This window comes from Aptenodytes patagonicus, chromosome W, assembly GCF_965638725.1.
Source record: "Aptenodytes patagonicus chromosome W, bAptPat1.pri.cur, whole genome shotgun sequence".
NCBI lineage: Eukaryota > Metazoa > Chordata > Aves > Sphenisciformes > Spheniscidae > Aptenodytes > Aptenodytes patagonicus.
Window position 1 is genome coordinate 14,495,767 of NC_134981.1, and position 19,006 is coordinate 14,514,772.

General features: G+C 45.6%; 1 pseudogene; it reads right to left on the reverse strand.

Moving 5' to 3' along the window:
* Positions 1-989: 989 nt before the first annotated feature.
* LOC143171940 (protein Largen-like) overlaps positions 990-19,006 on the reverse strand; it is a 45,680-nt pseudogene continuing 27,663 nt past the window's right edge.

A 19,006-nucleotide genomic window follows, 5' to 3' on the forward strand; every position in this document is an offset into this window, starting at 1 on the left:
GATTTGCATGAGACAAAAGCTTTGTAAAAAATTCAGGACTGTTGCTTTAATCTACAGCTGACTCACATGAAATAAAAATATTACTACCACTTTGTAGATGGAGCAATGGAAATAGAGGTGACTATGCCTGCTCTGGAAAACTCTGTACCCTGGCTGTAGAGCGTTAAGCTTTTGGGAAACAAAATGCAAGGTAATTTAGTTTTCCAAAGTCATGTCAATATACCTTCCAATTATTTCTTCCACACCAAAGATCAAACTGCCTGAAAGTCTGATGATTACCTCCCATTGCACAGCTCTGAACACAATGCCTTTGCTCAAGCAGTCAGGCAGAGAAAAATGCATTTGCTAAGATTCAGTCAAAAGTCATTATGTGGTATTCCACTTTGCTTTGTCAAATGACATTTTAAAACATATTTGCTAGAAACAGTAAGTTTCCCAAAACCCAGAAGCAGTGGTCATTCATTATGTCAGGTACACCAAAATACACCATGAATTGCCGTGTAGTATTTTCAAGCTGAACTTTCTTTTCACTGTTGTTTTAAACGACGCTAGCGATACGAAACTGCAATAGAAGTTTACAAACTATGAGCTAAAGCAAGAACATTTCTCAGCATCATTTTTCTTAGGGTTGTTCAGCCTGGAGAAGAGAAGGCTCCAGGGAGACCTTATTGCGGCCCTTCAATACTTAAAGGGGGCTTATAAGAAAGATGGGGACAGACTTCTTAGTAGGGCCTGTAGTGATAGGACAAGGGGTAATGGTTTTAAACTAAAAGAGGGTAGATTCAGACTAGATAGAAGGAAGAAATTTTTTCCGCTGAGGATGGTGAAACGCTGGAACAGGTTGCCCAGAGAGGTGGTGGATGCCCCATCCCTGGAAACATTCCAGGTCAGGTTGGACAGGGATCTGAGCAACCTGATCTAGCTGAAGATGTCCCTGCTAATTGCAGGGGGGGGTTGGACTAGATGACCTTTAAAGGGCCCTTCCAACCCAACTATTCTATGATTCTATGATTCTTAATGACATTTTTTTGATGAGTACATGTAAAAATCAACAAGCATTTTACTTTGTACTTACCATGTGATTCTTATGCCACTTCACTGGACACAGGGAGTAATATATTGGGACTTTTTATTGCTTGAGTAGAAAGTGCTCATTACCTATTTATGTTTATATATAGGGGAAAAAAAAAAAAAGTTTTTTCAAGTGGCATACATCACACTGGTTTAGTGATTGATTTCCTCAAGATGGCGTTCTGGGCTTTTGGTGCAGTTTGTGGAGGCACAGTTGCAGGTCTTGAAGGAGGAAAGCTAATACTGGGACTTATCACCAACCATTTTCTAGAGGAAATGAAGGCAGGGGAGGTGGCATAGGAGGGGCACTGGTGTGGGAGCTTTCCTGCCACACTGGCAGGCTCACTGTGCAAGTGCACCTCCCTGTTTTTTAATGTTATACCGAATGTCACAGTTTGGGCAAGAGCCATGGTACTGCACTTTTTCACTAAATCATACCCGTTCCCTTGTTCCTGGCTGAGGACACCATTCTTTTTCAGGTCTATGCATCAGAGGCTGAATTGCAACTTTTTCCAAATTACTGTTTGGTATACAAGATATATCCCCATTTGAGATGCAGTTTGACCCTCCTGGCAAGCCCCTGTTTCGAAGCAGGGTCCCATTAGTCTTGACAGGGATGTTTGAAGGAGGTGGCCTCAGAGGCTTATCGTACTTAACCAGCGTCAGTCGTGGCAGGAGTGGATTTGGTTTCTGAAGCACAGTGAGGATTGCAGAGGGATATGCGGGGGGGGGGCTTGATGGTGCACCGCTCCTCACCTTAACTTTCTCCAAACTGGAAGCTGTTGTGCTGCTGTAGCTACTGTTGAGTGTATCCATTTTGGAACTGTCCATCATCTCATCTTCCAGCTGCAGGTCAGACGTCAGTGTGTTAATCTGGTCAACCACCTGCACAACAGCCAGAACAAAAACAGCAAGTAAAGCTTGCCACAGTGAAAGCAAGGGAAACAAAAGCGCCCTTCACAATCATTTTTGTTCTTCCCAGAAATAAATATTCAATTTTTTTTCACCACTGTTTCTTTTTCCTTTTTGCTAACTTAATGATAATAATAGTAATAACAACAACAATAATAAATGGGATGTCTAGTTTGCTAGTTCAGCATCTGAATATAAATGAATATAGAAGTGAATATAACTTGAAACATTCTGGAATTAAATTCTATTTCTTTCCCTCTAGAGTTTACTTAGCAACATCACTGTATGCAAACTGCAATCCTTCAATACTATGTTTTGCCTTCCAGTGGAGGAGGAGTCTGAATTATTTAACTTTAACTTATACATGACAGTTTCTGAATCCAAATGTAATACAGAGTATCTTTTAGCTTTGACCTTTTACACAATCTAGATTTAAATAGATATCTCTGTATTGGTGATATTATACACCTACAATCATAAGTTTGACACACTCCTTTCTGATTCTTTTCTACATAAATAATTTAGGTAATGAGAAGCAACACCCCCCCCTTGTATGAGACTGTATTGTCTCATCTTATGAATATTTTTCCTTTAGATTTGTGATCCTCTGACATAGCATTTGTTGCAAGAAAAGTGGAAAGTAGCTTGTTTTCCAAAGTTACAACCATTTGTTAACTCGTGCATTTTATTACAAGATGTCCGCTACCTCCCATATTTCTGTTTTCTTCATTTCTAAAATGTTTGATCTCTTTTTCTGCTCACTTTTATGTAGGGAATGCAACTGATGGTGCCTTTACTAGCTAGGCAAACTTTGTCATACAACAGTTAAAAGCCCTTCCTGAAAACTATTCCACTCAGTACTTAGTTGAATGACTGTAGTCTTAATCTATGAATAATTAGAGCAAACACAGCACAGGAAATAAATACACATTTTTAAAACTGATCTTTCTCCATCCCTTATTTCCTCACAGAATATACGTAAGGAAAGCCCAGTAGCAGAAATGTTACTAGCTAACTTAGTTGTACAAATAAAAAGCTCATGCAATTGCTTGGATTTCCTATGGGAGATCTGTGACATTCTGGAGGGTGAGCTGGAGGCTAGATGTGGTATCCTAGCACATCTCTGTTGTGGTTTAACCTGGCAGGCAGCTAAGCACCACACAGCCGTTGGTTCACTCCCCGCCCCCAGTGGGATGGGGGAGAGAGAGAGAGAGAGAGAATAAAAAAATAATAAAAAAAAAAAGTAAAATTCGTGGGTTGAGATAAAGACAGTTTAATAGGACAGAAAAGGAAGGGAAAAAAATAATAATAATGATAAAAGAATATACAAAGTAAGTAATAGTGATGCACAAAGCAATTGCTCACCACCTGCCGACTGATGCCCAGCCAGTTCCCAAGCAGCAGTCGCCCCCTGCCAGCCAGCTGCCCCCAGTTTATATACTGAGCATGACATCATATGGTATGGAATAGCCCTTTCGCCAGTTTGGGTCAGCTGTCCTGGCTGTGCGCGCCCCCCCCCCCCCCCCCCCCCCCCCCCCCCCCCGCCAGCTTCCCGCTGGCAGGGCATGGGAAGCTGAAAAGTCCTTGACTAGTGTAAGCACTACTTAGCAACAACTAAAACATCGGTGTGCTATCGACATTATTCTCATCCTAAATCCAAAACACAGCACTGTACCAGCTACTAGGAAGAAAATTAACTCTATCCCAGCCAAAACCAGGACAGTATCCACCCCTTATTCTATACCATCTACGTCATGCCCAGGTCCCCACACTTTCCAATACATTCCCATTAATCACCAACACTTTTCCTGTCTTTTGATATATATACACACAGATATCATTCCCTTAGTCTATGGGCCATCCCTATAAAAATGTTCGGTGAGTTCATTTAGTCCATGACTTTGGGCTCCATCTGTCATAACAGTCCCTCAGGGCAGGAGACATGGTGTGTGGTGTTGGATTGTTGCATGCTGAAGCCAGTTCTGGTCCCGTCACTGCGGCACTTGTCTGGTTCTATCATCGCTGCACTTTGCTCGGTTTCATCAAAGTTCATTCTTCATTAATCTGGGTGGTTCTTATTGTAATACTGTTGATATGGCATATAGCCACCATAGAAGTGATGACATACAGTATTATATAGCAATTAACATCATACAATTCAAATCATTGGCTAGTCTCACCCAAAATCAAATCCCCTTGAGGTACACGTCGGACTTCCCCATCCTCCCGCATCACCCACCAAGTGCACCCAGGTCCCTGAGCAAAAGCAATCCCATGGATGGGTTTGCCTTTGCCCGAGGCAGGAATAACCCAGACTGTCTTCCCCAGCATATTTTTTACGTGCCCTACAGGGACTTTATCCCCTTCTACAGTACGTAAAAGGTTTAACTGGGCAGGGCCAGCTCGATTGGCAGATCCCCTCGTGTTGACTAACCAGGTGGCTTTTGCTAAATGTGTCCCCCGATGTTTGAATGTCCCACCACCCATTGCTCTCAGTATAGTCTTTAACAGTCCATTGTAGCGTTCAATTTTCTGGGAGGTTGGTGCATGACAGGGGATGTGATATACCCACTCAATGCCATGCTCTTTGGCCCAGGTGTCTATGAGGTTGTTTCGGAAATGAGTCCCGTTGTCTGACTCAATTCTTTCTGGGGTGCCATGTCGCCATAGGACTTGCTTTTCAAGGCCCAGGAGAGTGTTCCGGGCAGTGGCATGGGGCACGGGATATGTTTCCAGCTATCCGGTGGTTGCTTCCACCATTGCAAGCACGTGGCGCTTGCCTTGGCGGGTTTGTGGGAGTGTGATATAATCGATCTGCCAGGCCTCCCCATATTTATATTTCAGCCATCGTCCTCCATACCAGAGGGGCTTTAACCGCTTGGCTTGCTTGATTGCAGCGCATGTTTCGCATTCATGGATAACCTGCGCAATAGTGTCCATGGTCAAGTCCACCCCTCGATCACGAGCCCATCTGTATGTTGCATCTCTTCCTTGATGGCCTGAGGTGTCATGGGCCCACCGAGCTAGAAATAATTCACCCTTCTGTTGCCAGTCCAGATCCACCTGAGCCACTTCAATCTTAGCAGCCTCATCCACCTGCTGGTTGTTTTGATGTTCTTCACTGGCCCGACTCTTGGGTACGTGAGCATCTACGTGACGGACTTTTACAACCAGGTTCTCCACCCGGGCAGCAATATCTTGCCACAATGCGGCAGCCCAGATGGGATTGCCTCTGCGCTGCCAGTTGCTCCGCTTCCATTGCTGCAACCACCCCCACAGGGCATTTGCCACCATCCATGAAACAGTCTAGAGATAGAGCACTGGCCACTTTTCTCGGTCAGCAATGTCTAAAGCCAGCTGGATGGCTTTCACCTCTGCAAACTGACTCGATTCACCTTCTCCTTCAGCAGTTTCTGCCACTTGTTGTATAGGACTCCACACAGCAGGCTTCTACCTCTGATGCTTTCCCACAAGACGACAGGACCCATCAGTGAACAGGGCATATTGCTTCTCATTTCTGGCAGTTCATTATATAGTGGGGCCTCTTCAGCACACGTCACCTCCTCCTCTGGCGATATTCCGAAATATTTGCCTTCTGGCCAGTCCATGATCACTTCCAAGATTCCTGGGTGACTGGGGCTTCCTATTCGAGCCCCTTGTGTGATCAGTGCGACCCACTTACTCCACGTAGCATCAGTTGCATGATGTGTACAGGGGATCCTCCGTTTGAACATCCAGCCCAGCACCGGCAGTCGGGGTGCCAGGAGGAGCTGTGCTTCAGTACCAACCACTTCCGAGGCCGCTCAAACCCCTTCATATGCTGCCAATATCTCTTTTTCAGTTGGAGGGCCTCGGATCCCCTGTATCCCTGTGCTGGTTTTGGCTGGGATAGAGTTAATTTTCTTCATCGTAGCTAGTATGGGGCTATGTTTTGGATTTGTGCTGAAAACAGTGTTGATAATACAGGGATGTTTTTGCTATTGCTGAGCAGTGCTTACACAGAGTCAAGGCCGTTTCTGCTTCTCACACCACCACACCAGCGAGTAGGCTGGGGGCGCACAAGAAGCTGGGAGGGGACACAACCAGGACAGCTGACCCCCAACTGACCAAAGGGATATTCCATACCATATGACATCATGCCCAGCATATAAAGCTGGGGGAAGAAGAAGGAAGGGGGGGCGCTTGGAGTGATGGCATTTGTCTTCTCAAGTAACTGTTACGTGTGATGGAGCCCTGCTTTCCTGGAGATGGCTGAACACCTGCCTGCCGACGGGAAGTAGTGAATGAATTCCTTGTTTTGCTGTGCTTGCTTGCGCAGCTTTTGCTTTCCCTCTTAAACTGTCTTGATCTCAACCCACGAGTTTTCTCACTTTTACTCTTTTGATTCTCTCCCCCATCCCACCAAGGGGGAGTGAACAAGTGGCTGTGTGGTGGGGCACACAGCTGGCTGGGGTTAAACCACGACAATTCCCAACTCCAAAACCCTAGGGCTACTGCATGAACTATCTCCTCTTTAATTTGTTCAAAGGCTTGTCGTTGCTCAGGGCCCCATTTGAAATCGTTCTTCTTTCGGGTCACTTGGTAGAGAGGGCTTACAATCAGACTGTAATTTGGAATATGCATTCTCCAAAAACCCACGACGCCTAAGAAAGCTTGTGTTTCCTTTTTGCTAGTTGGTGGAGACATGGCTGTTATTTTGTTGATCACATCCATTGGGATCTGAGGACGTCCATCTTGCCATTTTATTCCTAAAAACTGGATCTCCTGTGCAGGTCCCTTGACCTTACTTTGTTTTATGGCAAAACCGGCCTTCAGCAGGATTTGGACTATTTCCTTCCCTTTCTCAAAAACCTCTTCTGCTGTGTTGCCCCACACAATGATGTCATCAATGTATTGCAGGTGATCTGGAGCCTCACCCTGTTCCTGTGTAGTCTGGATCAGTCCATGGCAAATGGCGGGGCTGTTTCCACCCCTGGGGCAGTCGGTTCCAGGTGTACTGGACGCCCCGCCAAGTGAAAGCAAACTGTGGCCTGCACTCTGCCGCCAAAGGGATTGAGAAAAATGCATTAGCGATATCAATTGTGGCATACCACTTGGCTGCCTTTGACTCCAGTTCGTATTGAAGTTCTAGCATGTCTGGCACAGCAGCACTCAGCGGTGGCGTGACTTCATTTAGGCCACGATAGTCTACTGTCAGTCTCCACTCTCCATTAGACTTCCGCACTGGCCATATGGGACTGTTAAAGGGTGAGCGAGTCTTGCTGATCACTCCTTGCCTCTCCAGTCGACGAATCAGCTTATGGAAGGGAATCAGGGAGTCTCGGTTGGTGCGATATTGCCGCCAGTGCACCGTGGTGGTAGCGATTGGCTCCTGTTGGTCTTCGACCCTCAGCAACCCCACAACAGAAGGGTCCTTTGAGAGACTGGGCAAGGTGGACAGCTGTTTAACTTCCTCCGTCTCCAAGGCAGCTACACCAAAAGCCCACCGGTACCCTTTTGGATCCTTGAAATACCTTCTCCTGAGGTAGTCTATGCCAAGGATGCATGGAGGGCCAGTCACATGGGTGTAGTCTATGCCTCTGGGCCAGGCACAATGGGGTGCTTCTGCCCCTCATTCCCAGTTAGGCTCACTTCAGCCTCCAATACAGTTAGCTGTTGGGATCCCCCCGTCACCCCAGAAATACAGATGGGTTCTGCCCCTTTGTAGCTTGATGGCATTAGGGTACGCTGTGCACCGGTGTCCACTAGAGCCTTATACTCTTGTGGGTCTGATGGGCCAGGCCATCGAAGCCACACAGTCCAGTAAACCCAGTTGTCCCTTTCCTCCCCCTGGCTGCAGGCAGGGCCCCTCTAGTCCTGGTCATAGTATCTGTTACTCACTTCTTGTAAATACGAGTCAGAAGTCCCTTTATTGAGATCAGAAGTAAGATCAGCCCCTTCTACTCTGTCTGGGGAACTGCTCACTGGAAACTGGAGCAGCAATTTTCCTGGAAGAACCCCCTTTTGTGATTGTTTTCCCTTGCAACTCACGTACCCGTGCCTCTAGGGTCGAGGTAGATTTTTTTTTTTTTTTTCATCCCACTTCCTCATGGCCTCTCCGTAGTCACACAGGTAAAACCACAAGGTGGCCCGTGGTGTGTATCCACTATATCCTCTCTTGAGCAGAGGGACGCTTACTCCTGATGGCTGAGATACTGATCCGTACAGGTGGGGAGTAGGACATAGCCTCTTTGAATTGCTGGAACTCCCGGGACAGTTCCTCGGCTAACATGTCCAGCAGTTTCTCCACAGCCGAGATGCAGGCCCGTAGGGAGGAAGAGAGAGACTTTCTTCATATTGCCGGAGTTGGCCAGCCAATTCATCCACCATTTGTCCCTCTCTGTCTTTCCAGGTCATTACTGCCAATGAGTTGGCATATGACGATGATGGTGCGCTCCGTACAAACTTCCGCCACATGGGTCGTGTGCACCTGACTTCATCTGGATCTTTGGATAACTGCTCATTGTCCAGGTCATCATAAATCACCTCCAGCACGGCTAATTCCCTCAGGTACTGGATACCTCTCTCCATGGTGGTCCACTTGCCTGGGTGACATATAACATCTTCCTTGAAGGGATACCTCTCCTTCACGCCTGACAGGAGTCGCCTCCAGAGGCTGAGGGATTGTGCCCCTTTTCCAATTGCTTTGTCAATGCCCCCTTCCCTGGAAAGGGACCCCAGCTGCTTGGCTTCCCTACCCTCTAATTCCAGGATACTGGCCCCGTTATCCCAGCATCGGAGCAGCCAGGTGACAACGTGCTCGCCTGGACGATGACTGAAATCTTTTCGCATATCTCGCAGCTCACTCAGGCAGGGAGAGGGATCGGGTGGTTACCATCTCATTTATGGGTTCTGCCTCTTCCTCCTCCTCCTGTTCTCGTGATGGCCCTGGTTCATCTTCATCCCTTACTAAACAAGTTGATTTTTCTTGTGTATTTCTTCTTGTGTATAGGGGTGACTGATGATACTGGCACAGGTTGGTTCTTTGGTTCAGCCACAGTGCCTGTTGCTGGGGTTGGAGTAGCCGCAGTGCCTGTCGCCGGGGTTGGAGTAGCCACAGTGCCTGTTGCTGGGGTTTGAGTAGCTGCAATGCCTGTTGTGGGGGCTGGAGTAGTTGCGGTGCCTGTCAACGGGGTTTGAGTAGCCACAGTGCAGCAAAATGATATCCTTGATCCAGCTCCCAGAGGTGATAAACAGCACAACAGGGAACATATACAGCAAGTAAGGTGTTACATAACACAGCTTTGAATGTAAATTAATCAACAGTGTGACCAGCGACTGTTAAACCAATATGATGAATGCTTATAACAAATTTGCCTTAACACACTCTGATCAGATCTGTCATTATCTCAACCCTTCGAGTCCCACGTTGGGCGCCAAAAGGACTGTTGTGGTTTAACCCGGCAGGCAGCTAAACACCACACAGCCGTTTGCTCACTCCCCGCCCCCACTGGGATGAGGGAGAGAAATGGAAAAAAAAAAAGTAAAATTCGTGGGTTGAGATAAAGACAGTTTAATAGGACAGAAAAGGAAGGGAAAATAATAATGATGATGATAAAAGAGTATACAAAACAAGTGATGCACAATGCAATTGCTCACCACCCACCGACCGATGCCCAGCCAGTTCCTGAGCAGTGGTCACCCCTCCCCCGGCTAACTCCCCGCCCCAGTTTATATCCTGAGCATGACGTCACATGGTATGGAATATCCCTTTGGCCAGTTTGGGTCAGGTGTCCTGGCTGTGCCCCCTCCCAGCTTCTCGCTGGCAGAGCATGAGAAGCTGAAAAGTCCTTGACTGGTGTAAGCACTACTTAGCAACAACTAAAACATCAGTGTGTTATCAGTGAACATTATTCTCATCCTAAATCCGAAACACAGCACTGTACCAGCTACTAGGAAGAAAATTAACTCTATCCCAGCCGAAATCAGGACACAATGTAATTCTACAGAAACAAAATCTGGTATTTATTATTTTGAGATGGCCACATTAAAGGTTATATTCCACTGTTGCTCTGAGGATATGTGGTGGGTTGACCTTGGCTGGCTCCCAGACCCCCACCCAGCTGCTCTCTCACTCCCCCTCCTGAACAAAACAAGGGGAGAAAATAAGATGAAAAACTTGTGGGTGGAGATAAAGACAGGGAGATCGCTTAACAATTATTGTCACGGGCAAACCAGACTCAACTTGAGGAAGATTAATTTCATTTATTGCCAATTAAAAATAGAGTAGGATAGTGAGAAATAAAGGAAAACTAAAAAAAACACCCTCCCCACTCCTTCTTCCCAGGTTCGACTTCACTCTTTTGTTCCTAACTCTTCTACCTCTTCCCCCTGCCCTGAATGGTGCAGGGGGGATGAGGATTGGGGTGTTGCAGTCAGTTCATAACAGCTCGTCTCTGCCACTCTTTCTTCCTCACACTTTCCTCTGCTCCTTCACGAACTGCTCTGACATGGGTCCTTCCCATGAACTACTCCAGCATGGGTCCTCCACAGGCCACAGGTCCTGCCAGAAAACCTGCACGTGCATGAGCTCCTCTCCACTGGACACAGTTCCTGCCAGGAGCCTGCTCCTGCATAGGCTCTCCATGGGCTGCAGCTTCCTTCAGGGCATATCCATCTGCTCCGGCATGGGATATTCCACGGTCTGCAGTGTGGCTATCTGCTCCAACATGGTCCTCCATGGGCTGCAGGGGGACAACCTGCTTCACCATGGTTCTACAGGTATGTTGGCCAGAAAAGAAAGATTAAAGAAAATGTACCCCCCCCGATAAATAAGATAGGAGAGCTGGTGACAACCAACATGGAGAGGGCTGAGGTACTTAACAATTTCTTTGCCTCAGTTTTCAATGGTAATATCTCTTCCCACATCGCTCAAGCCCCTGAACCTCAGGGCAGGGACTGGGGGAATGAAGTCCCTCCCATCATTGGAGAAGATCAGGTTCGAGACCAACTGAGGAACCTGAACATACACAAGTCCATGGGACCTGACCAGATGCATCCCAGGGTCCTGAGGGAACTGGCTGATGTAGTTGCCAAGCCACTCTCCATGATATTTGAAAAGTCATGGCAGTCAGGCGAAGTCCCCAGTGACTGGAGAAAGGGAAACATCACAGCTATTTTTTAAAAGGGTAGAAAGGAGGACCCTGGGAACTATTGACCTGTCAGCCTCACCTCTGCGCCCAGTAAGATCATGGAACAGATCCTCCTTGAAGATATGTCAAGGCATATGGATTCAGGGAGGTGATTAGAGATAGCCAACATGGCTAATCTGGTAGCCTTCTATGATGGAGTGACTGCATTGATGGACAAGGGAAGAGCAGCTGATGTCATCTATGTTGACTTTTGTAAGGCCTTTGACACAGTCCCACACAACATCCTTGTCGCTAAACTGGAGAGATATGGATTTGATGGACAGACTGTCAGATGAAAAAGGAATTGGCTGGATGGCCATGTCCAAAGAGTTACAGTCAACGTCTCAATGTCCAAATGGAGATCAATATCAACTGGTATCCCTCATATATGGGGTCCATATTGGGACCAGTAGTGTTCAATATCTTTATTAATGACATAGTGGGATTGAGTGTACCCTCAGCAAGTTGTAATATACATATATTTGCTTTACTGTTGTAATATATATATATACGCTTGCTTTCTTAGTGGTAATTTTGTAGTGGGTGTGTGTGTGTGTGTGTGTGTGTGTACTTGTTGGAGTTCAACAAGGCCAAGTGCAAGGTCCTGCACCTGGGTCGGGGCAATCCCCAATATCAGTACAGACTGGGGGAATGAATGGATTCAGAGCAGCCCTGCCGAGAAGGACTTGGGGATACCGGTGGATAAAAAATTAGATATGAGGTAGATGAAAAACTGGATATGAGCCAGCAATGTGCGCTTGCAGCCCAGAAAGCCAACCATATCCTGGGCTGCATAAAAAGAAGCATCGCCAGCAGGTCGAGGGAGGTGATTCTGCCCCTCTGCTCCGCTCTGGTGAGACCCCACCTGGAGTACTGCGTCCAGCTCTGGGGTCCCAGAAGACAAGACAGACATGGACCTGTTAGAGTGGATCCAGGCAAGGGCCACAAAAATGATCAGAGGGCTGGAACACCTCTCCTATGAGGAAAGGCTGAGAGAGCTGGGGTTGTTCAGCCTGGAGAAGAGAAGGCTTCGGGGAGACCTTATTGCAGCCTTTCAATACTTAAAGGGGGCTTATAAGAAAGATGGGGACAGACTTTTTAGCAGGGCCTGTAGTGATAGGACAAGGGGGAATGGTTTTAAACTAAAGGGGGGGTAGATTCAGACTAGATAGAAGGAAGAAATTTTTTCCGCTGAGGGTGGTGAAGCACTGGAACAGGTTGCCCAGAGAGGTGGTGGATGCCCCATCCCTGGAAACATTCCAGGTCAGGTTGGACGGGGCTCTGAGCAACCTGATCTAGTTGAAGATGTCCCTGCTCGTTGCAGGGGGGTTGGACTAGATGACCTTTAAAGGTCCCTTCCAACCCAAACCATTCTATGATTCTCCATGGGCTGCAGGGGAATCTGCTCCGGTGCCTGGAGCACCTCCTCCCCCTCCTTCTTCTCTGACCTTGGTGTCTGCAGGGGTGTTTCTCTCACATTTTTGTCTCACTCCTCTCTCTCACAGCTGCTGTGCAGTCTTTTTTTTTTAACCCTTTCTTAAATACTTTTTCTCAGTGACCAGTGTCACTGATTGGGTCAGCTTTGGCCAACGGTGGGTCCATCTTGGAGCTGGCTGGAACTGGCTATGTCCAACATGGGGGCAAGGCTAACAAAACCTTGCCATGTAAACCCAATAGAGGATATAACTGTAATTACGCATCACACATATTTCATGAAACGGCAGATACTGATGATGACACAGTTTGGGTCCATTCAAACTGTCCTTCTGACAGTGCAAAATTTTTCTCAAGAGTAGCAGGAAAGTCTGGCCTGAAGAACTCTCCTTGAATTTAAATTACTATAGAGTCTCTTGCCCTCCAGCAAGTATGTAGTACACATTGGAAATTTTCTGTCACCTGTGCATTTGTAAAACATAAAACCAACACAAAATGGCTCTGACAGGACAACACAGTTTATCTGTCCAGATTCATTACCACAAGTTCTCATTCTGTTTACTGTTACTTTCTTTTGGGTTGGTTTTTTTTTTTCCTAGAAGGAAAAATTCAAACAGGGTGAAAAAGTAACAGAGATTAAGTGACTAATACAGTAAAACTGACACAGCTAAAAAAAATGCAAGTTGAAAAACAAAGTAAGTCTGCTTTTCACAACAATATTTCCTATGGGAGTTAGAATATTTAAAAACAAAAAAGCAGTTCTAGTAGTGCAGAATCTGTCTTTTTTTTCAGTTTTGCAATAAAACTGGACCTGATTCACATGAACAAGTACAGGGGAAACATCCCTTTATACCCTAAGGAAATCCTAAGCCATTAACTGGATTTGAGCTCGGCAGAGAAGCCCACTTCTCCCCCACTAGCAATACCCCGAGGCTTCAAGCTCTGTAGGAGCAGTATAACACTGCTGAATGAACAGCTACATCATCAGCTCATTCTTACTCCCCTTTCTGCGGGGCTGGAGTTGGATTTCTTTAACTGAATCCAAAAAATGAATCAACATCTGTGTTAATACATGCATGGAAATCTAAATTCTTCAACAAGTCAAATCAAGGCCAGTGATTTTTTTTTTTTTTTTCTTTTTGACAGCTGGGTATCTTCACTACACAATGAGCAGAAAAATCAGTTGTTTGGGGAAAGCAAATTTAATGTGGCTATTATGTTTATCATTCACCTCCAGTTTATTGATTGACAATTATTTTGCATTTCCTTGTCCTTTTAAATTTTTAAGTAGACACTCAAGCTCTTTTTTCCTGTAATGCTCAGACTAGAAGGAAGATCAACAACAATAGCAGCACTGGTAAAACGGGTGCATAAGAATTTGTAACCTCCATCTAGAACTTGCAATCAATTGACTAGAATTAATTCTCATCTCTACCTAAACTCAAACAGCAAGGGTACATTTAAAATCCAACACTAGCTTAGCACCAATTAGCAAACACAGAAAACTCTGAATGAACAAAAGTAGAATTAGGTTAAAAGGATTTATAATTATTTGCAGTAGATTTGGAAAAACACGTTAATTATGAACATTCCCTTTAAGAAATAGTTAGGTGCCCAAATGCACCTAAATCTGTTAAGCCAGAGGGGTACACTAACTCATCTTGCAAGCCACTTCTTGTTGAATATCTGATCAAAAGAACAGCTCCAAGGAAAAATTAGTGTTGCATGACTATAAGATCATTGCTAGAGCAAATGAATGCCACTGTTGTTGAGTTCTTGTTTGTCAATGCACTTTAATATTTTTAAATAAAATAGCATAGCATAGCATAGTTCAGTTGGAAGGGACCTACAACTATCATCTAGTCCAAGTGCCTGACCACTTCAGGGCTGACCAAAAGTTAAAGCATGTTGTTAAGGGCATTGTCCATATGCCTCTTAAACACTGACAGGCTTGGGGCATCGACCACCTCTCTAGGAAGCCTGTTCCAGTGTTTGACCACCCTCTCGGTAAAGAATTGCTTCCTAATGTCAAGTCTAAACCTCCCCTGTACAGCTTTGAACTATTCCCACGCATCCTGTCACTGGATGCCTGGGAGAAGAGATCAGCACCTCCCTCTCCGCTTCCCCTCCTCAGGAAGCTGTAGAGAGCAATGAGGTCGCCCCTCAGCCTCCTTTTCTCCAAACTAGACAAACCCAGAGTCCTTAGCCGCTCCTCACAGGACATGCCTTCCAGCCCTTTCACCAGCTTTGTTGCCCTCCTCTGGTGGCACCTTAACATCCTTAAATTGTGAGGCCCAGAACTGCACTCAAGGTGAGGCCACACCAATGCTAAATACAGTGGGATAAGCACCTCTTTTGACCAGCTGGTTATGCTGTGTTTATTGCAGCTCAGAATGCGGTTTGCCCTCTTGGCTGCCAGGGCACACTGCTGACTCATATTGAGCTTACCAGCAACCAGCACCCCCAGATCCCTTTCTGCAGGGCTGCTCTCCAGCCACTCCTCTCCCAATCTATACTTGTGTCCAGTGTTATTCCATCCCAGGTGCAGAATCCGGCATTTGGTCTTGTTAAATTTCATGCCACTGATGATTGCCCAATGCTCCAATCTATCCAGATCCCTCTGCAAGGCCTCTTGTCCCTCGAGAGAGTCAACAGCACCTCCCAGTTTAGTATCATCAGCAAAGTTGCTAATGGTGCGTTCAGCTCCTGCCTCCAGATCATTGATAAAAATATTGAACAGAACTGGCCCTAGAATTGAGCCCTGAGGAACACCGCTTGTGACCGGTCGCCAGCCAGATGTAGCCCCCATTCACTACAACCCTTTGAGCCCTGCCGTTCAGCCAGTTCTTCACCCAGCGCACCATGAACCTGCTCATCCCACAGTTGGACAACTTGTCCAGAAGGATGCTGTGAGGGACAGTAGCAAAAGCCTTACTAAAATCCAGAAAAACTACATCCACCGCCTTCCCTTCATCCACTAGGCGGGTGACCTTATCATAGAAGGATATTAAGGTAGTTAAACAGGACTTTCCCTTTGTGAACCCGTGTTGACTGTGCCTGACGATTGTATTGTCCTTTAAATGCCTTTCAATAGCACCCAGTATGATCTTCTCCATAATTTTTCCAGGTACTGAGGTTAGACTAACAGGTCTGTAGTTTCCTGGGCCTTCCCTCACGCCCTTCTTGTAAATTGGAATAACGTTGGCTAGCTTGCAGTCAGCGGGGACCTCCCCAGACTCCCAAGACCTTTGGTAGATGATAGAGAGGGGTCCTGCTGTAACATCTGCTAGCTTCTTCAGTAGTCTGGGATGAATCCCATCAGGCCCCATGGACTTGTGAACATTCAGCCGATACAGCTGGTCTCTTACAATTTCAGCGTCCACAAATGGAAAGTCACTGTTCCCGCAGTCATGGTCCTCCAACTCAGGGGACCGGGCAGCCCGAGGTCTGTCAGTATTATTAAAGACTGAGGCAAAAAAAGCATTGAATGCTTCCGCTTTTTCTTCATCCCTATTAGTCAGATGACCATCTTCAATAAGTATCAGTCCAATGTTTTCCTTAGACCTTCTTTTGCTATTAACGTACTTAAAAAGGCCTTTCTTCTTGTCTGACACAGCACTGGCCAGTTTCAACTCTAGTTGAGCTTTGGCCTTTTGTGTCTTCTCCCTGCATATACGAACCACAGCTCTCTAATCTTCTTGCAAAGCCTGACTTCACTTCCAGAGATCATACCATTTCTTTTTCCTCTTGAACTTCTCGAGGAGTTCCCTGTTCAGCCAAGCTGGTCTTCTGCCCCACTTGCTTGACTTTTGACACAATGGTATTGCCTGCTCCTGTGCTTTTAAAAGGTGGTTTAAAATGACCAACACTCGTGGACTCCTAAGCCCTCAAAAAGCAGATTCCCAGGGGACACTGCTAAGTAGCTCCCTGAATAGCTTAAAGTTTGCTCTCTTGAAATCCAGGGTAGCAACTCTGCTGACCTTTTTTCTCATTACACTGAAAATTTTACACTCAGCCACTTCATGATCACTGTGGCCAAGACAGCCTCCTACCATCACATCTCCCGTGAGTCCTTCTCTATACACAAATAGCAAGTCTAGGAGAGCATCTTTCCTAGTTGGCTCCCTGAGTACTTGTCACAAGAAATTATCTTCAACAAACTTCAGGAATTTCCCAGACTTGCTAGTCACAGCAGTATGGTATTCCCATTTCATGTCTGGGAAGTTGAAAAGGGTCCTTATGGGAGAAACCCCAGAGATTTCTCCTAATTGCCTATAGAATAAGTCATCGATGCTATCATCCTGGCTGGGCGACTGATAGTAGATACCCATTACGACATCTGCTTTGTTTTCCATCCCCCTAATCCTCACCCAGATGCTCTCAACCACATGTATTAAAAAATAAATTTTTAAACTTGTTTAGAAATCTATATCTCAAAAGGTTTTCTCAAAATACCTAAAGTAATAATTTGAATATGAAAGAGTGGAGAATAATTTGAATATGAAAGAGTGGAGAAATATATAATTGAAAAGGTTGTAGGAAGTAATCCAGGATACTTTCCTGATACCAGCAAAGTCCAAATCTTTAGAAAATGCTATAGATGCTTGAGATGTTTTTACAGATGTTGTGGTTTAACCCCAGTAGGCAGCTGAGCCCCACACAGCTGCTCACTCACTCCCCCTCCAGTGAGATGGGGTAGAGAATCAGAAGGGTAACAGTGCGAAAACTCATGGGTTGAGATAAAGACAGTTGAATAGGTAAAGCAAAAGCTGCATGCGCAAGCAAAGCAAAATAAGGAATTCATTCACTACTTCCCATCGGCAGGCAGGCGTTTAGCCATTTCCAGGAAAGCAGGGCTCCATCATACATAATGGTTACTTGGGAAGACAAACGCCATAACTCCGAACGTCCCACCTGTGACTGTTCAATCAACTCCTGCTCAGATTTTGACTAACATAGCTCATGCTAAGGCCTGATGTATGCTTGGAGCAGTGCCATTAGGTCAAAGAGAGCACCAAGTAGGCAGGACAGGTGGCCAGAAAGGGCCATTATGCAGCCATCATCTTTGCATATTGATTGTTTGGCAGTTTCATCAGAATCTGCTAATTTATGGAAATGGTATAGACCAATCTTCCAAGATGGAAGGTATAAAACATCAGCTTACCCAAAAAGCTTTTGAAGCAGATCCAACAGCAGCTGGACTGCTGAGGCTTTCGTGCTTCCCGGTGTGATACAGGGGACGCCCACACCAGGAGGGAGGAGGAAGGATGAGCACTCTCACCATCCGCTAGGTATCTGATTTTTGCTTATAGGTGCATGGATTAAGAGTTACGGGTTATAAGGTATGAAACCTTATGACTTGAGTGGTGAATAAGTGAATTCACGTGATAGACTAGTCTGGGCAAAAGGGGATTGAGCCCTTGTTTGTCGTGTTTGTTTGTTGTATTTCTTAATGAGCTCATAAAATAAAGTTTAATGTAAAGAGTATGTTGTCCTGTAAGTTTGAGATCCAAATGGACTGTGACACCACCTTCCTCCTTCTTCCCCGCAGCTTTTATTGCTGAGCACGATGTCATATGGCATGGAATATCCCTTTGGTCAATTTGAGTCAGCTGTCCCAGCTGTGTCCCCTCCCAACTTCTTGCCCACTCCCAGCCTACTCGCTGGCAGGGCAGTGTGAGAAGCAGAAATAGCCTTGACGCTGTGTACGCACTGTTCAGCAATAACTAGAACATGGGTGTGTTATCAACACTCTTTTCAGAACAAATCTAAAACATAGCACCATGCAAGCTACTATGAAAAAAATTAACTCTATCCCAGCCAAAACCAGTACAATAGGCAAATAAAAGCATTTCTCCCTGCTTCAACAACTTTCAGGTTTGGATTAGAGACAGGAAACTAAAGAATGTGAACAAAATTAAGCCAAAAAGTAAATGATAGATCTGTGGTTATAACACTGAAATTTGTGCTTTATTTTGTTAGATAATTTAGATGTTGTTTTTCTTTTCAAGAAAGGCTATAAATAGTATCCATCAATGAAGTACAAATGAAAAGGAGGAAAGCTGATCAAAGAGGATGTGTGGAAGTGAATCCTCTGCACTCCAGAGAGGATGTGGATGAAATAAAGTACCTGTGCAGGAGTTAACAAATAGCCCTTGGGAAGCAGAAAAGCAAACATGAAGTAACCAAGGATTGCTTTATGCTGACAGCTTGCCAGGTAGCACTTATGAAGTGTAGGTAATGAGGCTGGATGGCTAGGTTTTAAGATTGGGGTGCAAAATAAAAGACTGATTGCACCCTGGATAGATTTTAGGTATACAGCATAAAAGTTGAAGAAGCCAAAGTGAATCAGTGGCTGAATGTTGTAGATATGAATTCTGAGAGAGAACCAATAATGTAAAGACAGCTAAGAAAGAAAA